Source organism: Osmerus eperlanus, chromosome 21 (assembly GCF_963692335.1).
Source record: "Osmerus eperlanus chromosome 21, fOsmEpe2.1, whole genome shotgun sequence".
NCBI classification, from domain to species: Eukaryota; Metazoa; Chordata; class Actinopteri; order Osmeriformes; family Osmeridae; genus Osmerus; species Osmerus eperlanus.
The window spans coordinates 11,869,808-11,884,940 of record NC_085038.1 but is presented as its reverse complement, the minus strand read 5'-3'; the positions used below and the strand labels follow the sequence as shown (position 1 = coordinate 11,884,940).

The following is a 15,133-nucleotide window of genomic DNA, read 5'->3' as shown; positions in this document are numbered from 1 at the left end:
TGACGCTCACAAGTTCCCCAACGAGGAACTCAATATGGGGGATTAGCTCAAATGGTAGAGCGCTCGCTTTGCATGCGAGAGGTAGCGGGATCGATGCCCGCATCCTCCATAGGTGATGCTGTTTAACTGGCAAGATTTAGTTTCTTAAGCAGGGGAATCGATACTCGCAATCCCTGTGAGATTCAAATTGATGTCAAGTAAGCAGTCGAGCCAGATTGTCGATTGTGACTCAAGACTGAGCAGTTTTTAACTCTTCCAAGGAAAGTACACACATGTAAGGTGGGGGATTAGCTCAAATGGTAGCGCGCTCGCTTTGCATGCGATTGTTAGCGGGATCGATGCCCGCATCCTCCATAGGTGATGCTGTTTAACTGGCAAGATTTAGTTTCTTACACAGGGGAATCGATACTCGCAATCCCTGTGAGATTCAAATTGATGTCAAGTAAGCAGTCGAACCAGACTGTACTCATGCTGACGCTCACAAGTTCCCCAACGAGGAACTCAACATGGGGGATTAGCTCAAATGGTAGAGCGCTCGCTTAGCATGCGAGAGGTAGCGGGATGGATGCCCGCATCCTCCATAGGTGATGCTGTTTAACTGGCAAGATTTAGTTTCTTACGCAGGGGAATCGATACTCGCAATCCCTGTGAGATTCAAATTGATGTCAATTAAGCAGTCGAACCAGACTGTACTCATGCTGACGCTCACAAGTTCCCCAATGAGGAACTCAACATGGGGGATTAGCTCAAATGGTAGAGCGCTCGCTTTGCATGCGAGAGGTAGCGGGATCGATGCCCGCATCCTCCATAGGTGATGCTGTTTAACTGGGAAGATTTAGTTTCTTTCCAAAGTAACATTTACAAGAATCGCATTGGCATGAAGGATGACGACACGATTGGCCTAATACAATTTGGGTCCTCATGCTGATGCTAACAAGTTCCCCAACGAGGAGCTTAATATGGGGGAATTAGCTCAAGTGGTAGAGCGCTTGCTTCGCATGCGAGAGGCAGCGGGATCGATGCCCGCATTCTCCAACAGCTTTTTCATTGAAAAATGGAGCTCCGTTCCACAACAACCTTTGCACGTGTTTCTGAAAAGCAGCTCCAAAGTGTGGGACAATTCAACTCTCCCAGGTAGAAGCAAGGGAAGTGCGAGTTAGCTCAAATGCTGCAGCGCTTCCTTTGCCTGTCATATGCAGGGGAATCGATACTCGCAATCCCTGTGAGATTCAAATTGATGTCAAGTAAGCAGTCGAAACAGACTGTACTCATGCTGACGCTCACAAGTTCCCCAACGAGGAACTCAACATGGGGGATTAGCTCAAATGGTAGAGCGCTCGCTTTGCATGCGAGAGGTAGCGGGATCGATGCCCGCATCCTCCATAGGTGATGCTGTTTAACTGGGAAGATTTAGTTTCTTTCCAAAGTAACATTTACAAGAATCGCATTGGCATGAAGGATGACGACACGATTGGCCTAATACAATTTGGATCCTCATGCTGATGCTAACAAGTTCCCCAACGAGGAGCTTAATATGGGGGAATTAGCTCAAGTGGTAGAGCGCTTGCTTCGCATGCGAGAGGCAGCGGGATCGATGCCCGCATTCTCCAACAGCTTTTTCATTGAAAAATGGAGCTCCGTTCCACAACAACCTTTGCACGTGTTTCGGAAAAGCAGCTCCAAAGTGTGGGACAATTCAACTCTCCCAGGTAGAAGCAAGGGAAGTGCGAGTTATCTCAAATGCTGCAGCGCTTCCTTTGCCTGTCATATGCAGGGGAATCGATACTCGCAATCCCTGTGAGATTCAAATTGATGTCAAGTAAGCAGTCGAACCAGACTGTACTCATGCTGACGCTCACAAGTTCCCCAACGAGGAACTCAACATGGGGGATTAGCTCAAATGGTAGAGCGCTCGCTTAGCATGCGAGAGGTAGCGGGATGGATGCCCGCATCCTCCATAGGTGATGCTGTTTAACTGGCAAGATTTAGTTTCTTACGCAGGGGAATCGATACTCGCAATCCCTGTGAGATTCAAATTGATGTCAATTAAGCAGTCGAACCAAACTGTACTCATGCTGACGCTCACAAGTTCCCCAACGAGGAACTCAACATGGGGGATTAGCTCAAATGGTAGAGCGCTCGCTTTGCATGCGAGAGGTAGCGGGATCGATGCCCGCATCCTCCATAGGTGATGCTGTTTAACTGGGAAGATTTAGTTTCTTTCCAAAGTAACATTTACAAGAATTGCATTGGCATGAAGGATGACGACACGATTGGCCTAATACAATTTGGGTCCTCATGCTGATGCTAACAAGTTCCCCAACGAGGAGCTTAATATGGGGGAATTAGCTCAAGTGGTAGAGCGCTTGCTTCGCATGCGAGAGGCAGCGGGATCGATGCCCGCATTCTCCAACAGCTTTTTCATTGAAAAATGGAGCTCCGTTCCACAACAACCTTTGCACGTGTTTCGGAAAAGAAGCTCCAAAGTGTGGGACGATTCAACTCTCCCAGGTAGGAGCAAAGGATGTGCCAGTTAGCTCAAATGCTGCTGCGATTCCTTTGCCTGTCATATGCAGGGGAATCGATACTCGCAATCTCTGTGAGATTCAAATTGATGTCAAGTAAGCAGTCGAGCCAGATTGTCGATTGTGACTCAAGACTGAGCAGTTTTTAACTCTTCCAAGGAAAGTACACACGTGTAAGGTGGGGGATTAGCTCAAATGGTAGAGCGCTCGCTTAGCATGCGAGAGGTACTGGGATCGATGCCCTTATCCTCCACAGGTGATGCTGTTTAACTGGGAAGATTTAGTTTCTTTCCAAAGTAACATTTACAAGAATCGCATTGGCATGAAGGATGACGACACGATTGGCCTAATACAATTTGGGTCCTCATGCTGATGCTAACAAGTTCCCCAACGAGGAGCTTAATATGGGGGAATTAGCTCAAGTGGTAGAGCGCTTGCTTCGCATTCGAGAGGCAGCGAGATCGATGCCCGCATTCTCCAACAGCTTTTTCATTGAAAAATGGAGCTCCGTTCCACAACAACCTTTGCACGTGTTTATGAAAAGCAGCTCCAAAGTGTGGGACAATTCAACTCTCCCAGGTAGAAGCAAGGGAAGTGCGAGTTAGCTCAAATGCTGCAGTGCTTCCTTTGCCTGTCATATGCAGGGGAATCGATACTCGCAATCCCTGTGAGATTCAAATTGATGTCAAGTAAGCAGTCGAACCAGATTGTACTCATACTGACGCTCACAAGTTCCCCAACGAGGAACTCAACATGGGGGATTAGCTCAAATGGTAGAGCGCTCGCTTAGCATGCGAGAGGTAGCGGGATGGATGCCCGCATCCTCCATAGGTGATGCTGTTTAACTGGCAAGATTTAGTTTCTTACGCAGGGGAATCGATACTCGCAATCCCTGTGAGATTCAAATTGATGTCAATTAAGCAGTCGAACCAGACTGTACTCATGCTGACGCTCACAAGTTCCCCAACGAGGAACTCAACATGGGGGATTAGCTCAAATGGTAGAGCGCTCGCTTTGCATGCGAGAGGTAGCGGGATCGATGCCCGCATCCTCCATAGGTGATGCTGTTTAACTGGCAAGATTTAGTTTCTTTCCAAAGTAACATTTACAAGAATCGCATTGGCATGAAGGATGACGACACGATTGGCCTAATACAATTTGGGTCCTCATGCTGATGCTAACAAGTTCCCCAACGAGGAGCTTAATATGGGGGAATTAGCTCAAGTGGTAGAGCGCTTGCTTCGCATGCGAGAGGCAGCGGGATCGATGCCCGCATTCTCCAACAGCTTTTTCATTGAAAAATGGAGCTCCGTTCCACAAAAACCTTTGCACGTGTTTCTGAAAAGCAGCTCCAAAGTGTGGGACAATTCAACTCTCCCAGGTAGAAGCAAGGGAAGTGCGAGTTAGCTCAAATGCTGCAGCGCTTCCTTTGCCTGTCATATGCAGGGGAATCGATACTCGCAATCCCTGTGAGATTCAAATTGATGTCAAGTAAGCAGTCGAAACAGACTGTACTCATGCTGACGCTCACAAGTTCCCCAACGAGGAACTCAACATGGGGAATTAGCTCAAGTGGTAGAGCGCTTGCTTCGCATGCGAGAGGCAGCGGGATCGATGCCCGCATTCTCCAACAGCTTTTTCATTGAAAAATGGAGCTCCGTTCCACAACAACCTTTGCACGTGTTTCGGAAAAGAAGCTCCAAAGTGTGGGACGATTCAACTCTCCCAGGTAGGAGCAAAGGATGTGCCAGTTAGCTCAAATGCTGCAGCGCTTCCTTTGCCTGTCATATGCAGGGGAATCGATACTCGCAATCTCTGTGAGATTCAAATTGATGTCAAGTAAGCAGTCGAGCCAGATTGTCGATTGTGACTCAAGACTGAGCAGTTTTTAACTCTTCCAAGGAAAGTACACACGTGTAAGGTGGGGGATTAGCTCAAATGGTAGAGCGCTCGCTTAGCATGCGAGAGGTACTGGGATCGATGCCCTTATCCTCCATAGGTGATGCTGTTTAACTGGGAAGATTTAGTTTCTTTCCAAAGTAACATTTACAAGAATCGCATTGGCATGAAGGATGACGACACGATTGGCCTAATACAATTTGGGTCCTCATGCTGATGCTAACAAGTTCCCCAACGAGGAGCTTAATATGGGGGAATTAGCTCAAGTGGTAGAGCGCTTGCTTCGCATTCGAGAGGCAGCGAGATCGATGCCCGCATTCTCCAACAGCTTTTTCATTGAAAAATGGAGCTCCGTTCCACAACAACCTTTGCACGTGTTTATGAAAAGCAGCTCCAAAGTGTGTGACAATTCAACTCTCCCAGGTAGAAGCAAGGGAAGTGCGAGTTAGCTCAAATGCTGCAGTGCTTCCTTTGCCTGTCATATGCAGGGGAATCGATACTCGCAATCCCTGTGAGATTCAAATTGATGTCAAGTAAGCAGTCGAACCAGACTGTACTCATGCTGACGCTCACAAGTTCCCCAACGAGGAACTCAATATGGGGGATTAGCTCAAATGGTAGAGCGCTCGCTTTGCATGCGAGAGGTAGCGGGATCGATGCCCGCATCCTCCATAGGTGATGCTGTTTAACTGGCAAGATTTAGTTTCTTAAGCAGGGGAATCGATACTCGCAATCCCTGTGAGATTCAAATTGATGTCAAGTAAGCAGTCGAGCCAGATTGTCGATTGTGACTCAAGACTGAGCAGTTTTTAACTCTTCCAAGGAAAGTACACACATGTAAGGTGGGGGATTAGCTCAAATGGTAGCGCGCTCGCTTTGCATGCGATAGTTAGCGGGATCGATGCCCGCATCCTCCATAGGTGATGCTGTTTAACTGGCAAGATTTAGTTTCTTACACAGGGGAATCGATACTCGCAATCCCTGTGAGATTCAAATTGATGTCAAGTAAGCAGTCGAACCAGACTGTACTCATGCTGACGCTCACAAGTTCCCCAACGAGGAACTCTACATGGGGGATTAGCTCAAATGGTAGAGCGCTCGCTTAGCATGCGAGAGATAGCGGGATCAATGCCCGCATCCTCCATAGGTGATGCTGTTTAACTGGCAAGATTTAGTTTCTTACACAGGGGAATCGATACTCGCAATCCCTGTGAGATTCAAATTGATGTCAAGTAAGCAGTCGAACCAGACTGTACTCATGCTGACGCTCACAAGTTCCCCAACGAGGAACTCAACATGGGGGATTAGCTCAAATGGTAGAGCGCTCGCTTTGCATGCGAGAGGTAGCGGGATCGATGCCCGCATCCTCCATAGGTGATGCTGTTTAACTGGCAAGATTTAGTTTCTTTCCAAAGTAACATTTACAAGAATCGCATTGGCATGAAGGATGACGACACGATTGGCCTAATACAATTTGGGACCTCATGCTGATGCTAACAAGTTCCCCAACGAGGAGCTTTATATTGGGGGAATTAGCTCAAGTGGTAGAGCGCTTGCTTCGCATGCGAGAGGCAGCGGGATCGATGCCCGCATTCTCCAACAGCTTTTTCATTGAAAAATTGAGTTCCGTTCCACAACAACCTTTGCACGTGTTTCTGAAAAGCAGCTCCAAAGTGTGGGACGATTCAACTCTCCCAGGTAGAAGCAAGGGAAGTGCGAGTTAGCTCAAATGCTGCAGCGCTTCCTTTGCCTGTCATATGCAGGGGAATCGATACTCGCAATCCCTGTGAGATTCAAATTGATGTCAAGTAAGCAGTCGAACCAGACTGTACTCATGCTGACGCTCACAAGTTCCCCAACGAGGAACTCAACATGGGGGATTAGCTCAAATGGTAGAGCGCTCGCTTTGCATGCGAGAGGTAGCGGGATCGATGCCCGCATCCTCCATAGGTGATGCTGTTTAACTGGCAAGGTTTAGTTTCTTAAGCAGGGGAATCGATATTCGCAATCCCTGTGAGATTCAAATTGATGTCAAGTAAGCAGTCGAGCCAGATTTTCGATTGTGACTCAAGACTGAGCAGTTTTTAACTCTTCCAAGGAAAGTACACACATGTAAGGTGGGGGATTAGCTCAAATGGTAGCGCGCTCGCTTTGCATGCGCGAGTTAGCGGGATCGATGCCCGCATCCTCCATAGGTGATGCTGTTTAACTGGCAAGATTTAGTTTCTTACGCAGGGGAATCGATACTCGCAATCCCTGTGAGATTCAAATTGATGTCAAGTAAGCAGTCGAGCCAGATTGTCGATTGTGACTCAAGACTGAGCAGTTTTTAACTCTTCCAAGGAAAGTACACACATGTAAGGTGGGGGATTAGCTCAAATGGTAGCGCGCTCGCTTTGCATGCGCGAGTTAGCGGGATCGATGCCCGCATCCTCCATAGGTGATGCTGTTTAACTGGCAAGATTTAGTTTCTTACGCAGGGGAATCGATACTCGCAATCCCTGTGAGATTCAAATTGATGTCAAGTAAGCATTCAAGCCAGATTGTCGATTGTGACTCAAGACTGAGCAGTTTTTAACTCTTCCAAGGAGAGGACACACATGTAAGGTGGGGGATTAGCTCAAATGGTAGAGCGCTTGCTTTGCATGCGAGAGGTAGCGGGATCGATGCCCGCATCCTCCATAGGTGATGCTGTTTAACTGGCAAGATTTAGTTTCTTACGCAGGGGAATCGATACCCGCAATCCCTGTGAGATTCAAATTGATGTCAAGTAAGCAGTCGAACCAGACTGTACTCATGCTGACGCTCACAAGTTCCCCATAGAGGGACTCAACATGGGGGATTAGCTCAAATGGTAGAGCGCTCGCTTAGCATGCGAGAGGTAGCGGGATCGATGCTCCATAGGTGATGCTGTTTAACTGGCAAGATTTAGTTTCTTTCCAAAAAAACATTTACAAGAATCGCATTGGCATGAAGGATGACAACACAATTGGCCTAATACAATTTGGGTTCTCATGCTGATGCTAACAAGTTCCCCAACGAGGAGCTTAATATGGTGGAATTAGCTCAAGTGGTAGAGCGCTTGCTTTGCATGCGAGAGGCAGCGGGATCGATGCCCGCATTCTCCAACAGCTTTTTCATTGAAAAATGGAGCTCAGTTCCACAACAACCTTTGCACGTGTTTCGGAAAAGCAGCTCCAAAGTGTGGGACGATTCAACTCTCCCAGGTAGGAGCAAGGGAAGTGCCAGTTAGCTCAAATGCTGCAGCGCTTCCTTTGCCTGTCATATGCAGGGGAATCGATACTCGCAATCCCTTTGAGATTCAAATTGATGTCAAGTAAGCAGTCGAACCAGACTGTACTCATGCTGACGCTCACAAGATCCCCAACGAGGAACTCAACATGGGGGATTAGCTCAAATGGTAGAGCGCTCGCTTAGCATGCGAGAGGTAGCGGCATCGATGCCTGCATCCTCCATAGGTGATGCTGTTTAACTGGCAAGATTTAGTTTCTTACGCAGGGGAATCGATACTAAGAATCCCTGTGAGATTCAAATTGATGTCAAGTAAGCAGTCGAACCAGACTGTACTCATGCTGACGCTCACAAGTTCCCCAATGAGGAACTCAACATGGGGGATTAGCTCAAATGGTAGAGCGCTCGCTTTGCATGCGAGAGGTAGCGGGATCGATGCCCGCATCCTCCATAGGTGATGCTGTTTAACTGGCAAGATTTAGTTTCTTACGCAGGGGAATCGATACTCGCAATCCCTGTGAGATTCAAATTGCAGTCGACCCAGATTGTCGATTGTGACTCAAGACTGAGCAGTTTTTAACTCTTCCAAGGAAAGTACACACATGTAAGGTGGGGGATTAGCTCAAATGGTAGAGCGCTCGCTTAGCATGCGAGAGGTAGCGGGATCGATGCCCGCATCCTCCATAGGTGATGCTGTTTAACTGGCAAGATTTAGTTTCTTTCCAAAGCAACATTTACAAGAATCGCATTGGCATGAAGGATGACGACACGATTGGCCTAATACAATTTGGGTCCGCATGCTGATGCTAACAAGTTCCCCAACAAGGAGCTTAATATGGGGGAATTAGCTCAAGTGGTAGAGCGCTTGCTTCGCATGCGAGAGGCAGCGGGATAGATGCCCGCATTCTCCAACAGCTTTTTCATTGAAAAATGGAGCTCCGTTCCACAACAACCTTTGCACGTGTTTCGGAAAAGCAGCTCCAAAGTGTGGGACGATTCAACTCTCCCAGGTAGGAGCAAGGGAAGTGCCAGTTAGCTCAAATGCTGCAGCGCTTCCTTTGCCTGTCATATGCAGGGGAATCGATACTCGCAATCCCTGTGAGATTCAAATTGATGTCAAGTAAGCAGTCGAACCAGACTGTACTCATGCTGACGCTCACAAGTTCCCCAACGAGGAACTCAACATAGGGGATTAGCTCAAATGTTAGAGCGATCGCTTTGCATGCGAGAGGTAGCGGGATCGATGCCCGCATCCTCCATAGGTGATGCTGTTTAACTGGCAAGATTTAGTTTCTTAAGCAGGGGAATCGATACTCGCAATCCCTGTGAGATTCAAATTGATGTCAAGTAAGCAGTCGAGCCAGATTGTCGATTGTGACTCAAGACTGAGCAGTTTTTAACTCTTCCAAGGAAAGTACACACATGTAAGGTGGGGGATTAGCTCAAATGGTAGCGCGCTCGCTTTGCATTCGCGAGTTAGCGGGATCGATGCCCGCATCCTCCATAAGTGATGCTGTTTAACTGGCAAGATTTAGTTTCTTACGCAGGGGAATCGATACCCGCAATCCCTGTGAGATTCAAATTGATGTCAAGTAAGCAGTAGAACCAGACTGTACTCATGCTGACGCTCACAAGTTCCCCAACGAGGGACTCAACATGGGGGATTAGCTCAAATGGTAGAGCGCTCGCTTAGCATGCGAGAGGTAGCGGGATCGATGCTGTTTAACTGGCAAGATTTAGTTTCTTACGGAGGGGAATCGATACTCGCAATCCCTGTGAGATTCAAATTGATGTCAAGTAAGCAGTCGAGCCAGATTGTCGATTGTGACTCAAGACTGAGCAGTTTTTAACTCTTCCAAGGAAAGTACACACATGTAAGGTGGTGGATTAGCTCAAATGGTAGAGCGCTCGCTTAGCATGCGAGAGGTAGCAGGATCAATGCCCCCATCCTCCATAGGTGATGCTGTTTAACTGGCAAGATTTAGTTTCTTACGCAGGGGAATCGATACCCGCAATCCCTGTGAGATTCAAATTGATGTCAAGTAAGCAGTCGAACCAGACTGTACTCATGCTGACGCTCACAAGTTCCCCATAGAGGGACTCAACATGGGGGATTAGCTCAAATGGTAGAGCGCTCGCTTAGCATGCGAGAGGTAGCGGGATCGATGCTCCATAGGTGATGCTGTTTAACTAGCAAGATTTAGTTTCTTTCCAAAAAAACATTTACAAGAATCGCATTGGCATGAAGGATGACAACACAATTGGCCTAATACAATTTGGGTTCTCATGCTGATGCTAACAAGTTCCCCAACGAGGAGCTTAATATCGGGGAATTAGCTCAAGTGGTAGAGCGCTTGCTTTGCATGTGCGAGTTAGTGGGATCGATGCCCGCATCCTCCATAGGTGATGCTGTTTAACTGGGAAGATTTAGTTTCTTACGCAGGGGAATAGATACTCGCAATCCCTGTGCGATTCAAATTGCAGTCGAGCCAGATTGTCGATTGTGACTCAAGACTGAGCAGTTTTTAACTCTTCCAAGGAAAGTACACACATGCAAGGTGGGGGATTAGCTCAAATGTTAGAGCGCTCGCTTAGCATGCGAGAGGTAGCGAGATCGATGCTCGCATCCTCCATAGGTGATGCTGTTTAACTGGCAAGATTTAGTTTCTTTCCAAAGCAACATTTACAAGAATCGCATTGGCATGAAGGATGACGACACGATTGGCCTGATACTATTTGGGTCCTCATGCTGATGCTAACAAGTTCCCCAACAAGGAGCTTAATATGGGGGAATTAGCTCAAGTGGTAGAGCGCTTGCTTCGCATGCGAGAGGCAGCGGGATCGATGCCCGCATTCTCCAACAGCTTTTTCATTGAAAAATGGAGCTCCGTTCCACAACAACCTTTGCACGTGTTTCGGAAAAGCAGCTCCAAAGTGTGGGACAATTCAACTCTCCTAGGTAGAAGCAAGGGAAGTGCGAGTTAGCTCAAATGCTGCAGCGCTTCCTTTGCCTGTCATATGCAGGGGAATCGATACTCGCAATCCCTTTGAGATTCAAATTGATGTCAAGTAAGCAGTCGAACCAGACTGTACTCATGCTGACGCTCACAAGATCCCCAACGAGGAACTCAACATGGGGGATTAGCTCAAATGGTAGAGCGCTCGCTTAGCATGCGAGAGGCAGCGGGATCGATGCCCGCATTCTCCAACAGCTTTTTCATTGAAAAATGGAGCTCCGTTCCACAACAACCTTTGCACGTGTTTCGGAAAAGCAGCTCCAAAGTGTGGGACAATTCAACTCTCCCAGGTAGAAGCAAGGGAAGTGCGAGTTAGCTCAAATGCTGCAGCGCTTCCTTTGCCTGTCATATGCAGGGGAATCGATACTCGCAATCCCTTTGAGATTCAAATTGATGTCAAGTAAGCAGTCGAACCAGACTGTACTCATGCTGACGCTCACAAGATCCCAAACGAGGAACTCAACATGGGGGATTAGCTCAAATGGTAGAGCGCTCGCTTAGCATGCGAGAGGTAGCGGGATCGATGCCCGCATCCTCCATAGGTGATGCTGTTTAACTGGCAAGATTTAGTTTCTTACGCAGGGGAATCGATACTAAGAATCCCTGTGAGATTCAAATTGATGTCAAGTAAGCAGTCGAACCAGACTGTACTCATGCTGACGCTCACAAGTTCCCCAACGAGGAACTCAACATGGGGGATTAGCTCAAATGGTAGAGCGCTCGCTTTGCATGCGAGAGGTAGCGGGATCGATGCCCGCATCCTCCATAGGTGATGCTGTTTAACTGGCAAGATTTAGTTTCTTTCCAAAGCAACATTTACAAGAATCGCATTGGCATGAAGGATGACGACACGATTGGCCTAATACAATTTGGGTCCGCATGCTGATGCTAACAAGTTCCCCAACAAGGAGCTTAATATGGGGGAATTAGCTCAAGTGGTAGAGCGTTTGCTTCGCATGCGAGAGGCAGCGGCATCGATGCCCGCATTCTCCAACAGCTTTTTCATTGAAAAATGGAGCTCCGTTCCACAACAACCTTTGCACGTGTTTCGGAAAAGCAGCTCCAAAGTGTGGGACGATTCAACTCTCCCAGGTAGGAGCAAGGGAAGTGCCAGTTAGCTCAAATGCTGCAGCGCTTCCTTTGCCTGTCATATGCAGGGGAATCGATACTCGCAATCCCTGTGAGATTCAAATTGCAGTCGAGCCAGATTGTCGATTGTGACTCAAGACTGAGCAGTTTTTAACTCTTCCAAGGAAAGTTCACACATGTAAGGTGGGGGATTAGCTCAAATGGTAGAGTGCTAGCTTAGCATGCGAGAGGTAGCGGGATCGATGCCCGCATCCTCCATAGGTCATGCTGTTTAACTGGCAAGATTTAGTTTCTTTCCAAAGCAACATTTACAAGAATCGCATTGGCATGAAGGATGACGACACGATTGGCCTAATACAATTTGGGTCCGCATGCTGATGCTAACAAGTTCCCCAACAAGGAGCTTAATATGGGGGAATTAGCTCAAGTGGTAGAGCGTTTGCTTCGCATACGAGAGGCAGCGGGATCGATGCCCGCATTCTCCAACAGCTTTTTCATTGAAAAATGGAGCTCCGTTCCACAACAACCTTTGCACGTGTTTCGGAAAAGCAGCTCCAAAGTGTGGGACAATTCAACTCTCCCAGGTAGAAGCAAGGGAAGTGCGAGTTAGCTCAAATGCTGCAGCGCTTCCTTTGCCTGTCATATGCAGGGGAATCGATACTCGCAATCCCTTTGAGATTCAAATTGATGTCAAGTAAGCAGTCGAACCAGACTGTACTCATGCTGACGCTCACAAGATCCCCAACGAGGAACTCAACATGGGGGATTAGCTCAAATGGTAGAGCGCTCGCTTAGCATGCGAGAGGCAGCGGGATCGATGCCCGCATTCTCCAACAGCTTTTTCATTGAAAAATGGAGCTCCGTTCCACAACAACCTTTGCACGTGTTTCGGAAAAGCAGCTCCAAAGTGTGGGACAATTCAACTCTCCCAGGTAGAAGCAAGGGAAGTGCGAGTTAGCTCAAATGCTGCAGCGCTTCCTTTGCCTGTCATATGCAGGGGAATCGATACTCGCAATCCCTTTGAGATTCAAATTGATGTCAAGTAAGCAGTCGAACCAGACTGTACTCATGCTGACGCTCACAAGATCCCAAACGAGGAACTCAACATGGGGGATTAGCTCAAATGGTAGAGCGCTCGCTTAGCATGCGAGAGGTAGCGGGATCGATGCCCGCATCCTCCATAGGTGATGCTGTTTAACTGGCAAGATTTAGTTTCTTACGCAGGGGAATCGATACTAAGAATCCCTGTGAGATTCAAATTGATGTCAAGTAAGCAGTCGAACCAGACTGTACTCATGCTGACGCTCACAAGTTCCCCAACGAGGAACTCAACATGGGGGATTAGCTCAAATGGTAGAGCGCTCGCTTTGCATGCGAGAGGTAGCGGGATCGATGCCCGCATCCTCCATAGGTGATGCTGTTTAACTGGCAAGATTTAGTTTCTTTCCAAAGCAACATTTACAAGAATCGCATTGGCATGAAGGATGACGACACGATTGGCCTAATACAATTTGGGTCCGCATGCTGATGCTAACAAGTTCCCCAACAAGGAGCTTAATATGGGGGAATTAGCTCAAGTGGTAGAGCGTTTGCTTCGCATGCGAGAGGCAGCGGGATCGATGCCCGCATTCTCCAACAGCTTTTTCATTGAAAAATGGAGCTCCATTCCACAACAACCTTTGCACGTGTTTCGGAAAAGCAGCTCCAAAGTGTGGGACGATTCAACTCTCCCAGGTAGGAGCAAGGGAAGTGCCAGTTAGCTCAAATGCTGCAGCGCTTCCTTTGCCTGTCATATGCAGGGGAATCGATACTCGCAATCCCTGTGAGATTCAAATTGCAGTCGAGCCAGATTGTCGATTGTGACTCAAGACTGAGCAGTTTTTAACTCTTCCAAGGAAAGTTCACACATGTAAGGTGGGGGATTAGCTCAAATGGTAGAGTGCTCGCTTAGCATGCGAGAGGTAGCGGGATCGATGCCCGCATCCTCCATAGGTGATGCTGTTTAACTGGCAAGATTTAGTTTCTTTCCAAAGCAACATTTACAAGAATCGCATTGGCATGAAGGATGACGACACGATTGGCCTAATACAATTTGGGTCCGCATGCTGATGCTAACAAGTTCCCCAACAAGGAGCTTAATATGGGGGAATTAGCTCAAGTGGTAGAGCGTTTGCTTCGCATACGAGAGGCAGCGGGATCGATGCCCGCATTCTCCAACAGCTTTTTCATTGAAAAATGGAGCTCCGTTCCACAACAACCTTTGCACGTGTTTCGGAAAAGCAGCTCCAAAGTGTGGGACGATTCAACTCTCCCAGGTAGGAGCAAGGGAAGTGCCAGTTAGCTCAAATGCTGCAGCGCTTCCTTTGCCTGTCATATGCAGGGGAATCGATAATCGCAATCCCTGTGCGATTCAAATTGCAGTCGAGCCAGATTGTCGATTGTGACTCAAGACTGAGCAGTTTTTAACTCTTCCAAGGAAAGTTCACACATGTAAGGTGGGGGATTAGCTCAAATGGTAGAGTGCTAGCTTAGCATGCGAGAGGTAGCGGGATCGATGCCCGCATCCTCCATAGGTCATGCTGTTTAACTGGCAAGATTTAGTTTCTTTCCAAAGCAACATTTACAAGAATCGCATTGGCATGAAGGATGACGACACGATTGGCCTAATACAATTTGGGTCCGCATGCTGATGCTAACAAGTTCCCCAACAAGGAGCTTAATATGGGGGAATTAGCTCAAGTGGTAGAGCGTTTGCTTCGCATACGAGAGGCAGCGGGATCGATGCCCGCATTCTCCAACAGCTTTTTCATTGAAAAATGGAGCTCCGTTCCACAACAACCTTTGCACGTGTTTCGGAAAAGCAGCTCCAAAGTGTGGGACAATTCAACTCTCCCAGGTAGAAGCAAGGGAAGTGCGAGTTAGCTCAAATGCTGCAGCGCTTCCTTTGCCTGTCATATGCAGGGGAATCGATACTCGCAATCCCTTTGAGATTCAAATTGATGTCAAGTAAGCAGTCGAACCAGACTGTACTCATGCTGACGCTCACAAGATCCCCAACGAGGAACTCAACATGGGGGATTAGCTCAAATGGTAGAGCGCTCGCTTAGCATGCGAGAGGCAGCGGGATCGATGCCCGCATTCTCCAACAGCTTTTTCATTGAAAAATGGAGCTCCGTTCCACAACAACCTTTGCACGTGTTTCGGAAAAGCAGCTCCAAAGTGTGGGACAATTCAACTCTCCCAGGTAGAAGCAAGGGAAGTGCGAGTTAGCTCAAATGCTGCAGCGCTTCCTTTGCCTGTCATATGCAGGGGAATCGATACTCGCAATCCCTTTGAGATTCAAATTGATGT

The 15,133-nt window shown here is 47.8% G+C and overlaps 27 non-coding genes across 27 annotated transcripts; all 27 read left to right on the top strand.

The window, feature by feature from the left end:
• Positions 1 to 36: 36 nt before the first annotated feature.
• Positions 37 to 109, top strand: trnaa-ugc (transfer RNA alanine (anticodon UGC)). The gene has a single exon. It is a non-coding gene; the product is annotated as a tRNA-Ala (tRNA).
• A 626-nt stretch (positions 110 to 735) lies between these two features.
• trnaa-ugc (transfer RNA alanine (anticodon UGC)) lies at positions 736 to 808 on the top strand. Its single transcript has one exon. It is a non-coding gene; the product is annotated as a tRNA-Ala (tRNA).
• A 154-nt stretch (positions 809 to 962) lies between these two features.
• trnaa-cgc (transfer RNA alanine (anticodon CGC)) lies at positions 963 to 1,035 on the top strand. Its single transcript has one exon. It is a non-coding gene; the product is annotated as a tRNA-Ala (tRNA).
• Positions 1,036 to 1,310: 275 nt separating this feature from the next.
• Positions 1,311 to 1,383, top strand: trnaa-ugc (transfer RNA alanine (anticodon UGC)). Its single transcript has one exon. It is a non-coding gene; the product is annotated as a tRNA-Ala (tRNA).
• A 154-nt stretch (positions 1,384 to 1,537) lies between these two features.
• On the top strand, positions 1,538 to 1,610 carry trnaa-cgc (transfer RNA alanine (anticodon CGC)). Its single transcript has one exon. It is a non-coding gene; the product is annotated as a tRNA-Ala (tRNA).
• Positions 1,611 to 2,112: 502 nt separating this feature from the next.
• Positions 2,113 to 2,185, top strand: trnaa-ugc (transfer RNA alanine (anticodon UGC)). Its single transcript has one exon. It is a non-coding gene; the product is annotated as a tRNA-Ala (tRNA).
• A 154-nt stretch (positions 2,186 to 2,339) lies between these two features.
• On the top strand, positions 2,340 to 2,412 carry trnaa-cgc (transfer RNA alanine (anticodon CGC)). Its single transcript has one exon. It is a non-coding gene; the product is annotated as a tRNA-Ala (tRNA).
• A 1,095-nt stretch (positions 2,413 to 3,507) lies between these two features.
• Positions 3,508 to 3,580, top strand: trnaa-ugc (transfer RNA alanine (anticodon UGC)). The gene has a single exon. It is a non-coding gene; the product is annotated as a tRNA-Ala (tRNA).
• Positions 3,581 to 3,734: 154 nt separating this feature from the next.
• Positions 3,735 to 3,807, top strand: trnaa-cgc (transfer RNA alanine (anticodon CGC)). The gene has a single exon. It is a non-coding gene; the product is annotated as a tRNA-Ala (tRNA).
• Positions 3,808 to 4,082: 275 nt separating this feature from the next.
• trnaa-cgc (transfer RNA alanine (anticodon CGC)) lies at positions 4,083 to 4,155 on the top strand. Its single transcript has one exon. It is a non-coding gene; the product is annotated as a tRNA-Ala (tRNA).
• An 868-nt stretch (positions 4,156 to 5,023) lies between these two features.
• On the top strand, positions 5,024 to 5,096 carry trnaa-ugc (transfer RNA alanine (anticodon UGC)). Its single transcript has one exon. It is a non-coding gene; the product is annotated as a tRNA-Ala (tRNA).
• A 399-nt stretch (positions 5,097 to 5,495) lies between these two features.
• trnaa-agc (transfer RNA alanine (anticodon AGC)) lies at positions 5,496 to 5,568 on the top strand. The gene has a single exon. It is a non-coding gene; the product is annotated as a tRNA-Ala (tRNA).
• A 154-nt stretch (positions 5,569 to 5,722) lies between these two features.
• trnaa-ugc (transfer RNA alanine (anticodon UGC)) lies at positions 5,723 to 5,795 on the top strand. The gene has a single exon. It is a non-coding gene; the product is annotated as a tRNA-Ala (tRNA).
• A 155-nt stretch (positions 5,796 to 5,950) lies between these two features.
• trnaa-cgc (transfer RNA alanine (anticodon CGC)) lies at positions 5,951 to 6,023 on the top strand. The gene has a single exon. It is a non-coding gene; the product is annotated as a tRNA-Ala (tRNA).
• A 275-nt stretch (positions 6,024 to 6,298) lies between these two features.
• Positions 6,299 to 6,371, top strand: trnaa-ugc (transfer RNA alanine (anticodon UGC)). The gene has a single exon. It is a non-coding gene; the product is annotated as a tRNA-Ala (tRNA).
• Positions 6,372 to 7,033: 662 nt separating this feature from the next.
• On the top strand, positions 7,034 to 7,106 carry trnaa-ugc (transfer RNA alanine (anticodon UGC)). The gene has a single exon. It is a non-coding gene; the product is annotated as a tRNA-Ala (tRNA).
• Positions 7,107 to 8,054: 948 nt separating this feature from the next.
• Positions 8,055 to 8,127, top strand: trnaa-ugc (transfer RNA alanine (anticodon UGC)). Its single transcript has one exon. It is a non-coding gene; the product is annotated as a tRNA-Ala (tRNA).
• Positions 8,128 to 8,287: 160 nt separating this feature from the next.
• On the top strand, positions 8,288 to 8,360 carry trnaa-agc (transfer RNA alanine (anticodon AGC)). Its single transcript has one exon. It is a non-coding gene; the product is annotated as a tRNA-Ala (tRNA).
• A 2,103-nt stretch (positions 8,361 to 10,463) lies between these two features.
• trnaa-cgc (transfer RNA alanine (anticodon CGC)) lies at positions 10,464 to 10,536 on the top strand. Its single transcript has one exon. It is a non-coding gene; the product is annotated as a tRNA-Ala (tRNA).
• A 275-nt stretch (positions 10,537 to 10,811) lies between these two features.
• trnaa-agc (transfer RNA alanine (anticodon AGC)) lies at positions 10,812 to 10,884 on the top strand. The gene has a single exon. It is a non-coding gene; the product is annotated as a tRNA-Ala (tRNA).
• Positions 10,885 to 11,159: 275 nt separating this feature from the next.
• trnaa-agc (transfer RNA alanine (anticodon AGC)) lies at positions 11,160 to 11,232 on the top strand. The gene has a single exon. It is a non-coding gene; the product is annotated as a tRNA-Ala (tRNA).
• Positions 11,233 to 11,386: 154 nt separating this feature from the next.
• On the top strand, positions 11,387 to 11,459 carry trnaa-ugc (transfer RNA alanine (anticodon UGC)). Its single transcript has one exon. It is a non-coding gene; the product is annotated as a tRNA-Ala (tRNA).
• A 1,083-nt stretch (positions 11,460 to 12,542) lies between these two features.
• On the top strand, positions 12,543 to 12,615 carry trnaa-agc (transfer RNA alanine (anticodon AGC)). The gene has a single exon. It is a non-coding gene; the product is annotated as a tRNA-Ala (tRNA).
• A 275-nt stretch (positions 12,616 to 12,890) lies between these two features.
• trnaa-agc (transfer RNA alanine (anticodon AGC)) lies at positions 12,891 to 12,963 on the top strand. Its single transcript has one exon. It is a non-coding gene; the product is annotated as a tRNA-Ala (tRNA).
• A 154-nt stretch (positions 12,964 to 13,117) lies between these two features.
• trnaa-ugc (transfer RNA alanine (anticodon UGC)) lies at positions 13,118 to 13,190 on the top strand. Its single transcript has one exon. It is a non-coding gene; the product is annotated as a tRNA-Ala (tRNA).
• A 508-nt stretch (positions 13,191 to 13,698) lies between these two features.
• trnaa-agc (transfer RNA alanine (anticodon AGC)) lies at positions 13,699 to 13,771 on the top strand. Its single transcript has one exon. It is a non-coding gene; the product is annotated as a tRNA-Ala (tRNA).
• Positions 13,772 to 14,854: 1,083 nt separating this feature from the next.
• trnaa-agc (transfer RNA alanine (anticodon AGC)) lies at positions 14,855 to 14,927 on the top strand. Its single transcript has one exon. It is a non-coding gene; the product is annotated as a tRNA-Ala (tRNA).
• The last annotated feature ends 206 nt before the right edge of the window (positions 14,928 to 15,133 follow it).